Consider the following 13,566-nt stretch of genomic DNA (forward strand, 5'->3'; position numbering starts at 1 on the left):
TGTCTCCCAACCGAAGACAAGACGAATTAACCACGCAAGCATGGGTGTGTACACTTGTCGCAACGTGTTGTGCACAAGCCGATAGGTTAGGACCTCGAGGTTACCATCCATGATCCCTGGAGAAACTTCTTATGCTCGTTAATTACTTACCTTCTCACCAATTACATCAGGAGTGTACAAAGTCATTCGAAGGTTCATTAATCATTATCAATCGACGTGGCTCGATCATTTTCTTTCGATTATTAAGTCGTAGATCATCGTGAATGAAGTTTTAATATTTTGATTCGTTAGAGGTGAATTGTAAGTAAGCGTGCAAATCGATAATATTGATAATATTTTTATGTGATTTGGTATTTTTTTGCTTTGAATTTTTTTATTTTTCTGATACATATGATCGATGATATTGTCAATATCGATTGTTATTGACTTTTTCGAAACCAAATGCAATTCGATAATATTGTCGATATCGATAATTATTGATTTTTTCCGTACGAGGCTACATACGTTCAATAATATTGTCAATAATTATCGATATTGGATTATCGATATTATTAAACACATGTGTGGTTCTCTTAATATTTGCTAATCGGTCCGAGTACCGTATTCATAATTCACTTTTATACTTCGATGACTGTGTTTGTCGTATATCCAAATGAGTTTACAATGTTATGAAATTAACGGATTATTTGCTTGAGCGATACGTGTTAGTGTTTCGCTTTATTTAAACATGACCGAGTAAATATCCGAATATCGAATTCTGTAAGTATACATAATTCGAAAATATTAAATAAATAAGATTTATATCTTAATCTTTTATCTTAATCAAAATGAATTTGATACGTAAATTTAAAATAACCAATAAAACGCTAGTACAATACAATGAAATCACCCGCAGGTACTAAATTTCGTTGCACCGTGTTTTACAGACAATTCCACGGAAATCGATAAGCGGCGTGGAGACTTTTCCGCCATTATTCCCCCGCGAGGTATATAAATTCTGTCTTTCCCTTCGTTACACGCGTTTCCTGTCAAGTAACAGGGCAGATACAACAACGTGATCGGGGCCGGTGAATAACGACTCCTTTTATTTCATCCGCGATAGTAATCGGTCCATTGAACGGCCGTGGAACGTATAACGCCTTGATCACGAGAGTTCGAGGAATCCAGGAGAGATGGAAGGCGGATGGAGCTCGCCTCGTAACGAGATCAAGGAATTCGTTGCGGCGGCACGTGTTGCATCGATCGTCCCGCGTGTTTTCCGCGTTTTTTCGAATCGAGAAAAATCGTTCACTTTATGACACGTTGGTGGGTCGACCGTTGCCGACTCTGAAGGTGGCCGATACGGATTTACGAGCTGGCAGGTGCAAAGTAAATCGGCGTGACGATCGATTTTCAAACGATTTCCCTGATATTTGTACTTGATCGATAAAATAGAAATAGAATGTAAAATAATATAATATCGGAAAGAGAGATTGAAACCAGGCTTGGATGTTTAGGGATGTTAGAAAAATTAATTTTTTTTTAAGAAATATTTGAGAAACTGAACTGAAGGTTTGTTTTGTTCAAGTTTATCTCGAAAATAAATAATAATCGTTTCTCGATTTCTCGATTATTAAATTTCACTCATCTGATAATTAAAAATTATTTTCAAACGTATTATTTCAATTAAATTCCCGATCGAGACATCGTGTTCTCTCAACGTGTAACGTGTAAATGATACATAGACTCGAAGGGCCACGATATTTTCAGAAGATGAGAGAGAGTTACCGACTCATTACCGTAATTAATTACGCGATCGATCAATCACACGATGACATTAAAAATACAAGGGACAACATCGACGATTAACTTAAGAGTGATCGATATCGTTAGCCATTAAACTAATCTTTGATGAACACGCGAGTACGAGAGTCGTTCTTAAAAAAAAAAAAAAAAAAAAAGAAAGAAAGTAAGAAAAGAAGAAAGATTAAAACAACCATTTCCCCGAATCTTCATCCCTTCTCACCCCCCTCCCCCCGCCTTTTAAGCGTGGAGAGAGAAAAAGGAAGAAAATCGATGTTCCCTTTAGCAGTGGCGGAACTTGGTGATTTCTTGATAAAAGGCATGCGAGAGTTCGTATTCCTTGGGGAGGGTGGCTTTTACAAGGTGGATGCATCTGCTCGAGTCGAGAGAAGAATGGCCGGCACAAAGGGAATGGGAAAGGGGTGAGGCGAGGGAGGAGGGGCGGCGAGAAATCGATGGCGAACGAAAGGAAGGAAGAAGGAGGAAGAAGGAGGAAGGGGCAAGAATCTCGATGATGATAAATGCTTCCTGCGGAGGAACGTGATTTATGCCGTCATTAGAATAGTCGCCACGAACCATCCATGTGTGTGTACGTGTGTGGGTGGCGCATAATGATGGCTACCATTACACACGCGTGTGCTCCTCTCCTCGTATTGGTTTTCAATAAAAAAGGATCCCGCTTGCACGGATCATTGGGACGACCGTAACCACCGCATCGTGCCGAGTAGACGCGTTTCGAAACGTTTCCACGATTTGCTGCGATTCGAACGTTGAGAAACGTTGCTTTCGAGAATTTGAGAAAGTTCGATGAAACTTTGAAAATTATTCTCCCAGGAAAATGTTAATCCATCGATTATCACTTCCTTGGTTTAAAAGATTATAAAGATTGTCAAAGAAAAAAAGAAATGAGAAGAGATGTAGACGTAATCGAGATAAGATTTTCCAACGTTTTGACCACCGGCAAAGCGAGCCAATTATCCGTGTTTACAATTTCTAGCTATTTCGAGAAGTAGCTGGAAGGTGGCGCAGCGATCGACGCTAACCGTTGCTTTTCTGTTGCGATGGTGGCTCGGTTAAACGCTGATCGATTATAACGCTAATTGCCAAAAGTAATAAGGAAGGACCACCCATCTGATAGTCCAGATCTGATGAAATAGATACGCATTAATTGGACGGGAGGGGCTGTTCCCCTCTCTGATTACCTATTACCGATAATTATATGTTAACCACGTATATCGAGATCCGGGCCGGCACGTACGACGACCGCTCGAGAAACCTGTTCCCCTACAGCGGTGAACATTGAATCAAATTGCGTGCGCGTGCATGCGTGTACACCGACTGTATTCACGCCTCCTAACCTTTCGCTACCGGTTAGATCTACACGGTGAATAATTACAGTTTGGTCCATCGATGGATAGATCGTGGGGCCATTGCGGCACCGACAAAGCTTCCATAGATTTCGACGGTTTCTTCGATACATCTATTCGAAGCGTATAAATGTTCCACGATTAATATTTTTTTGTCATTTTTGTGATTCTTCGACGATTCTTTACAAAAGTAAATAACATCAATTTTTTCGATTTTTTGATGAAAATTATATTTATTTTGATGAAAATTATATTTTAATTATTGAGGAAAGAGTTATTATATAATATTATTATATGTAATTTTAATAGAGAATCGAAATAAAAGATTTTAAAGTTTAAAGTTGAATCGGGAAAAAGTGATAAATTAATTACAATGCGAATGTTTAATTCAATTAAATCTTCATGGATATTTTTAAGGAGCAATCAAGAATTGATTCTAACAAAATTCAAATATTTAAATTCGTAGAAATCTATTTGTAGCGATCTCGTAATTTTCGAGAAAATTATAATCTTCAATTTCAATTTTAGCCAGAATAAAAATACCCAGCTTACAAAAGATACGAATTTATGCAAATTTTTCATAATGTATAAATCGTATTTCCAATTTGTCATAAAATATTCGTCACATTCTCGAATTTCTATTTTAAAATAGAATTTCATTCCATCATCTTATTCAATTATCGGGTGTCTGGCGTGCAAATCCGATCAATTAACGAAGAACAAAAAAAGAAAAATGAAGAGATTTTCGATCGATTGTTTAACGAGTTTATCTCGAACGAATCGACGCATCGACGCTTTTTTCCTATTCAGAGACAAATGAGTGAAGGAATAGAGGCGAAGAATCGGGATGGAGGCAACAATGCGATTGTTGTCTATGAGTGACGGGTTTGACCTCGAGCAATTATGAAAATGGGTGCAAAACAAAGGAGGGATGATGAGGAATTGCAAAGGTGACAAATTGCCAACATTATTGCTGTGGCGTAACACATTTTGCAAGCTGTGCCTTTGCCCAATCAAATTCAATTAGCTTTGACATTCGTTAAAGACTGTTCGAACAATTCAGCATATCTGAATCGATGAGTGACGGAAAGGAATATCGTGGGGAGGAATAAGTAATATTAATTCAAATAATTGAGAATAATTAATATTTTCGTTCTTATTTACACAAATCGGTTTTGAATTAAATTTCATTTCATAATGTTTTATGCATCTATTTGAATGAAAATTAAAATCATAATCTACGACGATTGACAGATATCAATATCTTCGTTTCGTATATTATCGAATTGCGTAAAATTTGGTAACTGTTTAGACTCATCCCAATTTTATGATACCTGAATCCTACACCGTTGTAAAAATTTTTTGTAGATCTCGAAGGCCTTTACCTAATCGGATAGAGGCACGTAGCCGAGAGTTAATAAACGTAAAAGACCGATTGTCGATTATTCACGGGATATAAATATATCGGTGAAATTTATCGGAGGGATTAATCATCTCGAATCCGTGGGTGCAACTTAATAAATTTCTTTGAAATTATCATTGCGCAACTGATAAATAACAGTTTCGAGTAACGTGCTACGTTGTAAAAAAAAAAAAAAAAAAAAAAAAAGAAAAAGAAAGAAATTCACGATTTTCACGCTATTGTAACGTGGTAATTGGTATTGATTTGTCGATCGGCTGGACCGAAACGATCCCCCCTTTTATTGCGAATACGGCCTCTGGGCCGGTGCTCGGCGCATTTTATGCCGTAAAAATTTATTACGCCATGAATACTGAATACAAATTATTATTGCTTATTAGCAACGCTTTGCATAATGGAGAACGGTGTAATTTATAAATTGTATTGCACCGGGGGTTTTTTAAATGAACGAAGCAGCCAGCGGAACTTTCGTTATAATTAATCAATAGTTCCTGTCGAGGAGGAGGAGGAGGAGGAGGAGGAGGAGGAGGAGGAGAAGTATTTGTCGATAAGGGTTTCTAGTTTTTTATTTTTGGTTTTTTAAATATTAATACTATTCTATATTATATAATAATTTATACTATATTATATAATATATTATATGATAATTTCTTAATTATTAATATTTTTTAATACGTGTAAACAATTATTTAGGAAAATTTCAATTTTAATATTTTTCCATCTTGATAACAATTATCATATTCGTGTTTTTCAATAATATTACATACAATTGTTATTGTTAATTAATTTTAATATACATTTTATACATTGGACTATTTATTTTTCCATCTTGATAACAATTATCATATTTTTCAATAATATTACATACAATTGTTAAAGCAGATTAATTTTAATTTTAATTTAATTAATGAAATTAATTAATTATTTTCTGCATTGGATTATCTATAATATTTCTCAATAATATTTTTCAATAATATTGGATACAATTGTTTATATACAATTGTTATTGTTAAAGTAGATTCATTTTAATATTTTATACATTGGACTATCTATTTTTCCATCTTGATAACAATTATCATATTCGTGTTTTTAAATAATATTACATACAATTGTTATTGCTAATATTAAAATGATTCAAACGCAATCTATATCACGTTACTATCCTAAAATATATTGTCAAGAATTCTATGATTTATGTATAAATATACGACATGCCTGATTATTTAATTTCACTAAATTATAGAACAGCACACGAAAAAAAGAGCATCGACAATCAATTCCTCATTGTATTCAATAGAGAGACATAATCAAAGCGATCTTGATTCTTGAGGCAAATTCAACTTTGATCACCATCTTCAGCAGTCGTTACTACGTGCAAAGCGTTATCGATCACGCTTATCAACCAAATTCAACTGCTAATAGAAGTTAGGTGTGGACCGACCTTTAATGAACAGAGATAAGCAAAATTTTAACGGTTAAAAGTTAAAAAGAATAATGTTTTAATGAAATAATGAATACTTCAATAAATTACTTGAATAATTTATTATTTAAGCATCGAATAAATAAATAGCGATGACCGAGTTATAAACAAAGATTTTGTTTAAAAAAAAGAAAAATGACATATCTTTATGAAACATCAATAAAAAGAAATCTTTATTCTTTATTTTTAAAATTACTTTCTTTTTCACCTTCACTGTTTAATTACCTATTCACAAAAAAAATCTTGAACATCATTTTTTTCACTGAAATGTTTACTTTTCATTTAATTTCAAAAACAGGAAAATCTCTAGATCAAGTCTGAACTGTATAATGAATTTTAGAGAGATTTTTCATTGATTTTTCACGAATATGGATTACAAAAACTAGGGCAGTGAAGATATATTATATATATCATAGATAATGAATTATATGTAAATAAATAAATAATATATTTTTAAAAATAAAGAAAAGAAATATTTCTTTTTGTTTCTTCGTAAAGATATATCTTCTTTTACTTTTCATTTAAACGAGGTCCACTCTCGTCCAGCTATTACGAATAAATATTACTAACTTAAGTAACTTTATACGAAATTTTATCTTAATTAATTTTTTAGCCCATTAGTGGCCAACTCTTTCTTACTTAAACGGAAATGCGGCAGAAACGCGCAAAAGGCGGAAAAGGCGTTTAAGCGTGGCCTGCGATCTCGCGAACTGCGAGCATGGGCGTCGACAAGCGACAGCGGTGCGACCGCCCATCGATACACCTCGTTGGCCGGACAATAATAATTTATATACGCGGATCATGCCGCTAGATTGCACGCACAAGGTAGAGACGGCGTATTGCCAGTCAAGAATAATGACTACTCGGCGACCATTAACTAACCACAATCGAGCTGAACGCCAGTCCGATCGCCAGTTCCGCGCGTTATGCTAATCCCACCTTTGCTCCTTTGGCCTGCCTGCCTTTCGTGTCTGCCTTCCTGTCTTCTTTCTGTGTCGATCGAACGATAGGCGAGTCAATAGCTGTGGAAAGTTATATCCGGATATGTTTAAACATTTGTCGCTTTTTCAACTTTTATTTTTGCGCAGTGAAAATTAGGAAACAATTAGGATACTTACTTTTATTGTTGCGTGAAAATATTGGTAGATTTTACGATAATAGTGTTGATTACAATTTAAAGTGAGTTTTAAATCATGATAAATTTATAGATATTTTTATCCGAGTATAAAGATATCTGAAAAAATAAGAATTATTCAAAAAAGTATATTTAAGTATAAAAATATAGGAATATTAAAACTTGCCTAGATATTTTTGATTGATAAAAAATCATATTCAGATTTTGTGAATATAAAGGAAGTTTCAAATTTAAAATATTTGTTTCAATTAGTATTTCATTTTAACGTTAAGTTAAAATAATTTTTTTTTTTTTTTTTTTGGAATTTCATTTGTGCAAAATGTTGAAGTAATTTCATTCTTTATGGTGCTTAGTCATTTTTCATTATATTTATCTTGGGTTTCGAAACGAGGATATTACAGGAGCTTATTTCGAAATATCGACAATCGATCGATTCCTTCTATATATTTTCCGCACAAGTTTTAGCAGATGAAACTTGTTACCGATGGCATATACGAGTATAACAATGATTGAGGTTGTCCCTTGATATCGACTCACATAGCTCTCGAAACAAAAGCATCCTCTCTCTCCTGGGACATCGTGTAATATATTTCGAAGGAATCATATACTTCGATCCATAATATTAATAGAACTGGCAAAATTGAATTTCCTGGTTCGGATAAGAAACAATAAATGTATCAAAGTTGAGACTTCTTAATATATTATTACAGATTTTGATTTCACGAAATATTGTTTATAAAGATAAAAAGATTTGTTAAAATTATCATTTATAAGTAGTATTTCCTTTCACCAAATAAAATGTTGCAAATGTTTAAATCTATAATTTAAAGATATCGATCTAAATTCTAGAAAAATAACATCTATACTCACAGTTTTTTTTTTTGTAGCTCTGCAAAATGATCAACAATCCAGTGCCATTCCTGGAAGAATAAATATTCCTCTACAATAGATATTCCTGGAAAAAACAGATAAAATTTTTAAAGATTTTTGTTTCATTTTCTGAAAATGAAAAATAATATTAATATAAAAATAAACATTGAATAGTTAAATTTTTAATCGAATAATGTTAAACTATAAGATCGTTTTCACATAGGCGGCCAATAACCTATAATTTTGCCAAATAAATAAAAAACTACTAGTAAATGTCATAATTATAAAATTAATCGCGTGACTAGCTTCGATCGATCACTTTGTCATCCGAGTCGTCGTCGTTTTTCCCATCCGGCAAAAAATATTTTTCCAATGTGAATTCCGATCATTCACGGCAAGAACGGAGAAGTCGGCGAGCTAGTTTTCCTCGAGGATCTGATTCCTCGAAACGGGGAGCCACGGAATGAAGAGAAGGTAGAGAAGCCGCCGCTCGCTGCCTTAGATTCTCGCGTGTTCACGGCAATTAGAGGAAGGTGTGACAGATACGAAGAGGTTTTGCCGTGAAACGAGCAGGGAGGAAGGTGGAGAGCGTAACGCATGGCCAGCCATAAATTATCGGCCGATGGTAGGAATTAATCGGATCCTAGGAATGGAAGACGAGGGGAGGGGGGCCGTGAGCGCGCATTCATCGTTACGAGAGGAGCGGCTCGGTACGTGGCATCCAAGCCGCCACGACCAATTAAACGAACAAAGACGTCTAAATGGGACCGCTAGATCGTCATAGAAATATATTTACTTGTGATTGGATGCATTCAGTTCCCGAACGGCCATAAGCCGGACACGAAATAACGAACGGCCGCAAGATCGCTCGATCGATAATGTCCTCATCCATTTCCATTCACCGGTTCGAGTAACACCTCAGCCACGATGAAATTACTTAATTTGCGCTCGGCCTGCCAACTGGCTCCCCCTGTCGCGTCCTCGGGATTCTGATCGTTTGTTATCGAGAAGGGCTCGAGTAATCTACGGTTATTTTAGATCGTCTTTACCATCGCCGCGTGTGTGCGTAGTTAACTCGTTGAAACTATCGTTGAACTATCTCTTCGTTCTATCTATGTTATTAAAAGCGAACTTACGAATCTGACGTTCTGATCAAGGATTGCTTAACGATGTATGTGCACAGTAGATAAAATTATTTCGAAGAAGATGAGGTTAGATAAATTGAACATCCTTCAAGGATAAGTAAGATATACGTTGCGATAAACCTAGATCAATATTGGATTAATTTTAATTAAGTTTCGATATACACAAATAAATGTGTATGTGAATTCATATTTGTTTAATTTTAGACGTGACGTAATACGAACCTAACCTAAATCTAATCCGTCGTAAACTATTCCAAACATCGCTGAAACATAAAAAATATTAGTTATATTTATAGAAAGAAATTATTTATAATGATAATCTTGATAAGATATTTCAAAAATACCAAAATCAACGAAATGATTCTTATTCCAAACAATTATCGATGTAGTAATTCGTTGTCGCAGTTATCCACATCGATATCGATAGTCCATTCCATTTTCTTCGATTGGAAAGATTCTGGTTCTAAAACCTTGTAAACTATGTAGACATTTATAGCCTGTAAAATTCCGATAGAGGATTCAATTTAAGACACGGAGAGCGTAACAATAAGACTCGATTAACTTGGCGCGAGAGGCGAAGACATCGGGAGGTCGAAACGGAGCAATCGATTCTCTCGATAAGAGGTACCGCAACCATGTTTCAGTTCGAGATAAATCCGGATTAGCACGACGAGGTAGTCGCGACGAGGAAGAGACGCGTTGAATCTTAAGGGGATAAGGTTTCGGTAAATATAACGCTTTGCCTGTTAACCGGTTCCACTCGTAAATTGCCGAGAGGATAGTGAATTTATACGGTTCACAATTTATGTTGATCCAACCGGGTACAGCGTTCCGCGGACGTCAAATCGAAAAGTATCGAGTTTACAAATAAATTTAACGTCGTCCAACATCCAACGAAAACGCTTCAAGGGATTTCGCGGTAAATCTCATCGTTTGAAAACTCAAACATCGTATCAAACTACTAAACGTGTTGAAAATAACATTAAAACTTTCTCTATTCAACTTCGAAGAACGTTCCAAGACTTTATGAACGGTTAAAGAAATGGGTTAGAAAATTAAATTTTCTTTCAAGTAACCTCATCTGTCATAAAACTAACCTTATCTGTCACTTCATCGTCTGGCTTTGTACTTCGAATTAGAGTTGAAACTACCGATATTGTTATCGATAAATATCGATAATATCATTAAGATATTTAATAACAGGTAAAAATAATTATTTTTACTTTTTTTATTTAAATTTATTATCAAAAATATTAATTATCAATGAACAAAGGATATTTTATTGATTTTTTGATATATTCAAGATATCGTTAAGACATCAATGTGATACAAACATGAATAAAAATGGCTTAAATGAATTACTATTCAATTAAATATACTTTTTCAATAAAATCTATTTTTATTGCAACTTATTATAGATGACATTTTTTACGTGTCTTATAATAATATATAATGATAAAATCAATCGTTTCTGTCTGTTAATCATATTTATCAATAAGATATCGATAAAATACTAATGATCATAATTCTCGATTTCGAAAATTAGTTGATAATTTGTAGAATTCTTCTGTTATCCTTTTTTGAAACGTTTCTGGAAATTATTAAAGCATCGATGTAAAATTCTAATGTACAATGAATATAATAATAACAACAAAGAAAAGACACCACCTATTTTTATAATCTAAATTTACGTACGGAAATGAGAATTTTTTATCACAACGAGGGACACGAGTAATAAAAATTTAACGAAATTCAACGAATAGACGTGTTTACACGCCTCAAGAATCGCGTCGCCCATCCATCTCGAATAGTTTTTTTCTTTTCGAATCTGTCGGAATCGTTTTCTCCAAGTCGAGTCGAAAAGCCGGCCGGCTCGATCGGTAACGAAGCTGGATCTCTCATATCGGGAATAAAGAGTGCCGATCGAAAAGAAAGGGAGAAAAATCGGGGCGGATCGTTAACCGGAGCCGACGACAATGTTCGTGGCGTGGTTGAAACCACCATGGCAACAAATCACTCCTTATATAGCCGATCGGCGTTTCTGCGCGCCTAAGATGAAAAGAAACGGTGCAAAAAAAAGGAAGAAAAGGCGGCCGCGTAAAGGTGGAGAAAAAGATGACGATGAAGAAGGGAACGAAGAAGGGAGGGGAGGGGGGAGGGGGGGGGGGGTGCGCGGAGAAGGAGTTGGAAGGATGTGAGGGGGGCGAAGAGGGGCGGCGGAGAGGGGATGGATCGGGCCGTAAGGCCCCATGCGGCGCTGAATCACGCTCGAACCTTTTTCACTTTCAGGTCCTTCAACGGCGCCCTGTTCGAAGGCTTACCTTTGTGAGGCTGGCGCCGTGATTTTTCACGGTCGCCGTCCGGGAATAGTCGAAACACGACCAACGGCTCGTTCCACCCGTATTTAAGGCCCCTCGTCTGGATCGGCTTCCCTATTTCTTCTCGCGACTCGCCCCCTCCTCCCCCGATTCTCCTCGAATCGAATTATTTCCAGACTATTTTTACGCTATCCACGGGTTTAGCTGGCAGCTCCTGTTGGAATCTCGGTTTCGTTTCTCGAGATTCTCGGTATTGGCAGTATCCTCTTGGGATAAGTTGTATAAGCCGTAAGTTAGAACTGCTTTCGGATCGAATTTAGCGACTGGTGAAAATCGAGAGTCTTGGGGAGTTAGGGAAGAAGATGGCGGGTCTACGGGGTGTTAATTTTAAGAAGCCAAAGGGGAAGGGGAAATATATATTGGTGTATAAAAATTTCGAGGCGAAACAGGATATAAAATAGATTAGTTATTTTTAATTCGAATTTCATAAATAAGTGAGTCTCGAAGATCGAAATTTTCGTAATTACGAAAATGCGTATTGTGTTCCACGTATGTTGTTTTTTTTTATTTTAAAACTTCCTATCATAAAAAAAAAAAAAAAACTGAAGTTCTATCATTTTCTTTATATTTTTTAATCTACATTATGAAATATATTTTCAGATACATTACGCAAAAAAAAAGAAATGCAAAATCTAAATCTGTCGTCCTTGGCGATGAGCGGGCAAAAAATTTTTCTTCTTAAATTTCGCCAGAGGAGACCGGCTGTCTGGCGAATTGGGGCAGGCGATAAACGGACGAGGAATTTTTTTAATAAAAGAACGGAAGGACGCGTGAAAAACGAGGCGTGAAAGGATAAAGGAGAGTGGAAAGGCTAACGACTACCTGGGCCGAAATTCGGTTCGAGGTTGTCGAAGTTACGTTTCGTTGTAATGGCCGCGATAAAGGGGAACCAGATAAAAGAGGGCGATAGCGGAAGAGAATCGAAGAGAATGGGGGCGGGCGTAAAATGTGAATTACATCGAAATCGGACGATGGGTGGTTCCGCCAATCAATTGCCACTTGACAGCGGATGGCCAATGCTATCGATGATCGAGGAATGATTAATGACACGGCACAACTATAAACGCTGTAATCTACCATCGAAAACGATTTACATTGTACCGTTGCTTGTTTCGAAGGTGTTACGTTACGATGCGGACCCACCACCGATTCTTTCGAAACGCTCTTCGATCCCAAACTGGGTAATAGGATTGCAACAAATAGAATTCCTTTCGAAATTGTGTGAGACCTTGGGTGTGTTTCTTAATACTTTTTTTGAGTTGCAATTTTTTTTTTTTTTGCGATATTTAAATTATCCGTGATCCTTTGTACGAAGTAAAAATTTAAAAAATTTGACTAGTTGTGGATCTAGTGTTTCTTAATTTCTTTTGAGTTTTCATTCTTTCGTAATAAATTAAATTATGCGATGTTATATGCGAAGAAAGGGAAATTTAAAAAATTTAATAAAAATAAAATAAGTTAATCAATGGGAGGATTACTTTTTGATGATATAATTACACGTATGTATATAAAATGAATATTAATTAATATTGAGAGTCGTTAAGTAAAAATGATAAATTGATAAAAAATCGAAGTGAATAATTAAATAACGTTACGTATATGAAATGACAAAATTTGTTTAAAAATTGTTTTCCGTCAACTTTGTTTAATCGATAATTAAACTTCCTCGAAATTTTCCTCAAAAATTTAAAGTTTAAAACAGTTGTAAAGAAATATATAAAATTTTTTGCTACGGCATATATTGTCTCATTTAAACTTTCGTTATAAAATGGATATTTAAATACATTCGTAATAATCTACATCCCCATGTAGTTATAAGTTGTTCAATTGAGATAGAAGCACAGATTATTATTCAAGTAATTTTCACTTTAATGTGAAAAGTCTTTATAGTTGTAATTTCCGTTAACCACTTTTTATACGTAAATTTTATACGTAAAGGAAATTTATTTTTCGATATCGTGACAAAAGTTAAAACGTAACGTGATTTAA

At 35.2% G+C, this 13,566-nt stretch overlaps 1 protein-coding gene and 1 long non-coding RNA gene across 4 annotated transcripts in view; one reads left to right on the forward strand and one right to left on the reverse strand.

The window, feature by feature from the left end:
- Positions 1 to 13,566, forward strand: part of LOC122718661 (A disintegrin and metalloproteinase with thrombospondin motifs 7-like) — an 83,806-nt gene that overhangs the window by 56,533 nt on the left and 13,707 nt on the right. The window lies entirely within an intron of this gene.
- On the reverse strand, positions 9,202 to 9,673 carry LOC122718662. The gene is made up of 3 exons (XR_006347441.1): positions 9,544 to 9,673; positions 9,422 to 9,462; positions 9,202 to 9,319 (listed from the first exon to the last, which is right to left on the reverse strand). It is a non-coding gene; the product is annotated as an uncharacterized LOC122718662 (long non-coding RNA).

The sequence above is a fragment of the Apis laboriosa genome, unplaced genomic scaffold (assembly GCF_014066325.1).
Source record: "Apis laboriosa isolate Shangri-la unplaced genomic scaffold, ASM1406632v1 scaffold68_cov148, whole genome shotgun sequence".
NCBI lineage: Eukaryota > Metazoa > Arthropoda > Insecta > Hymenoptera > Apidae > Apis > Apis laboriosa.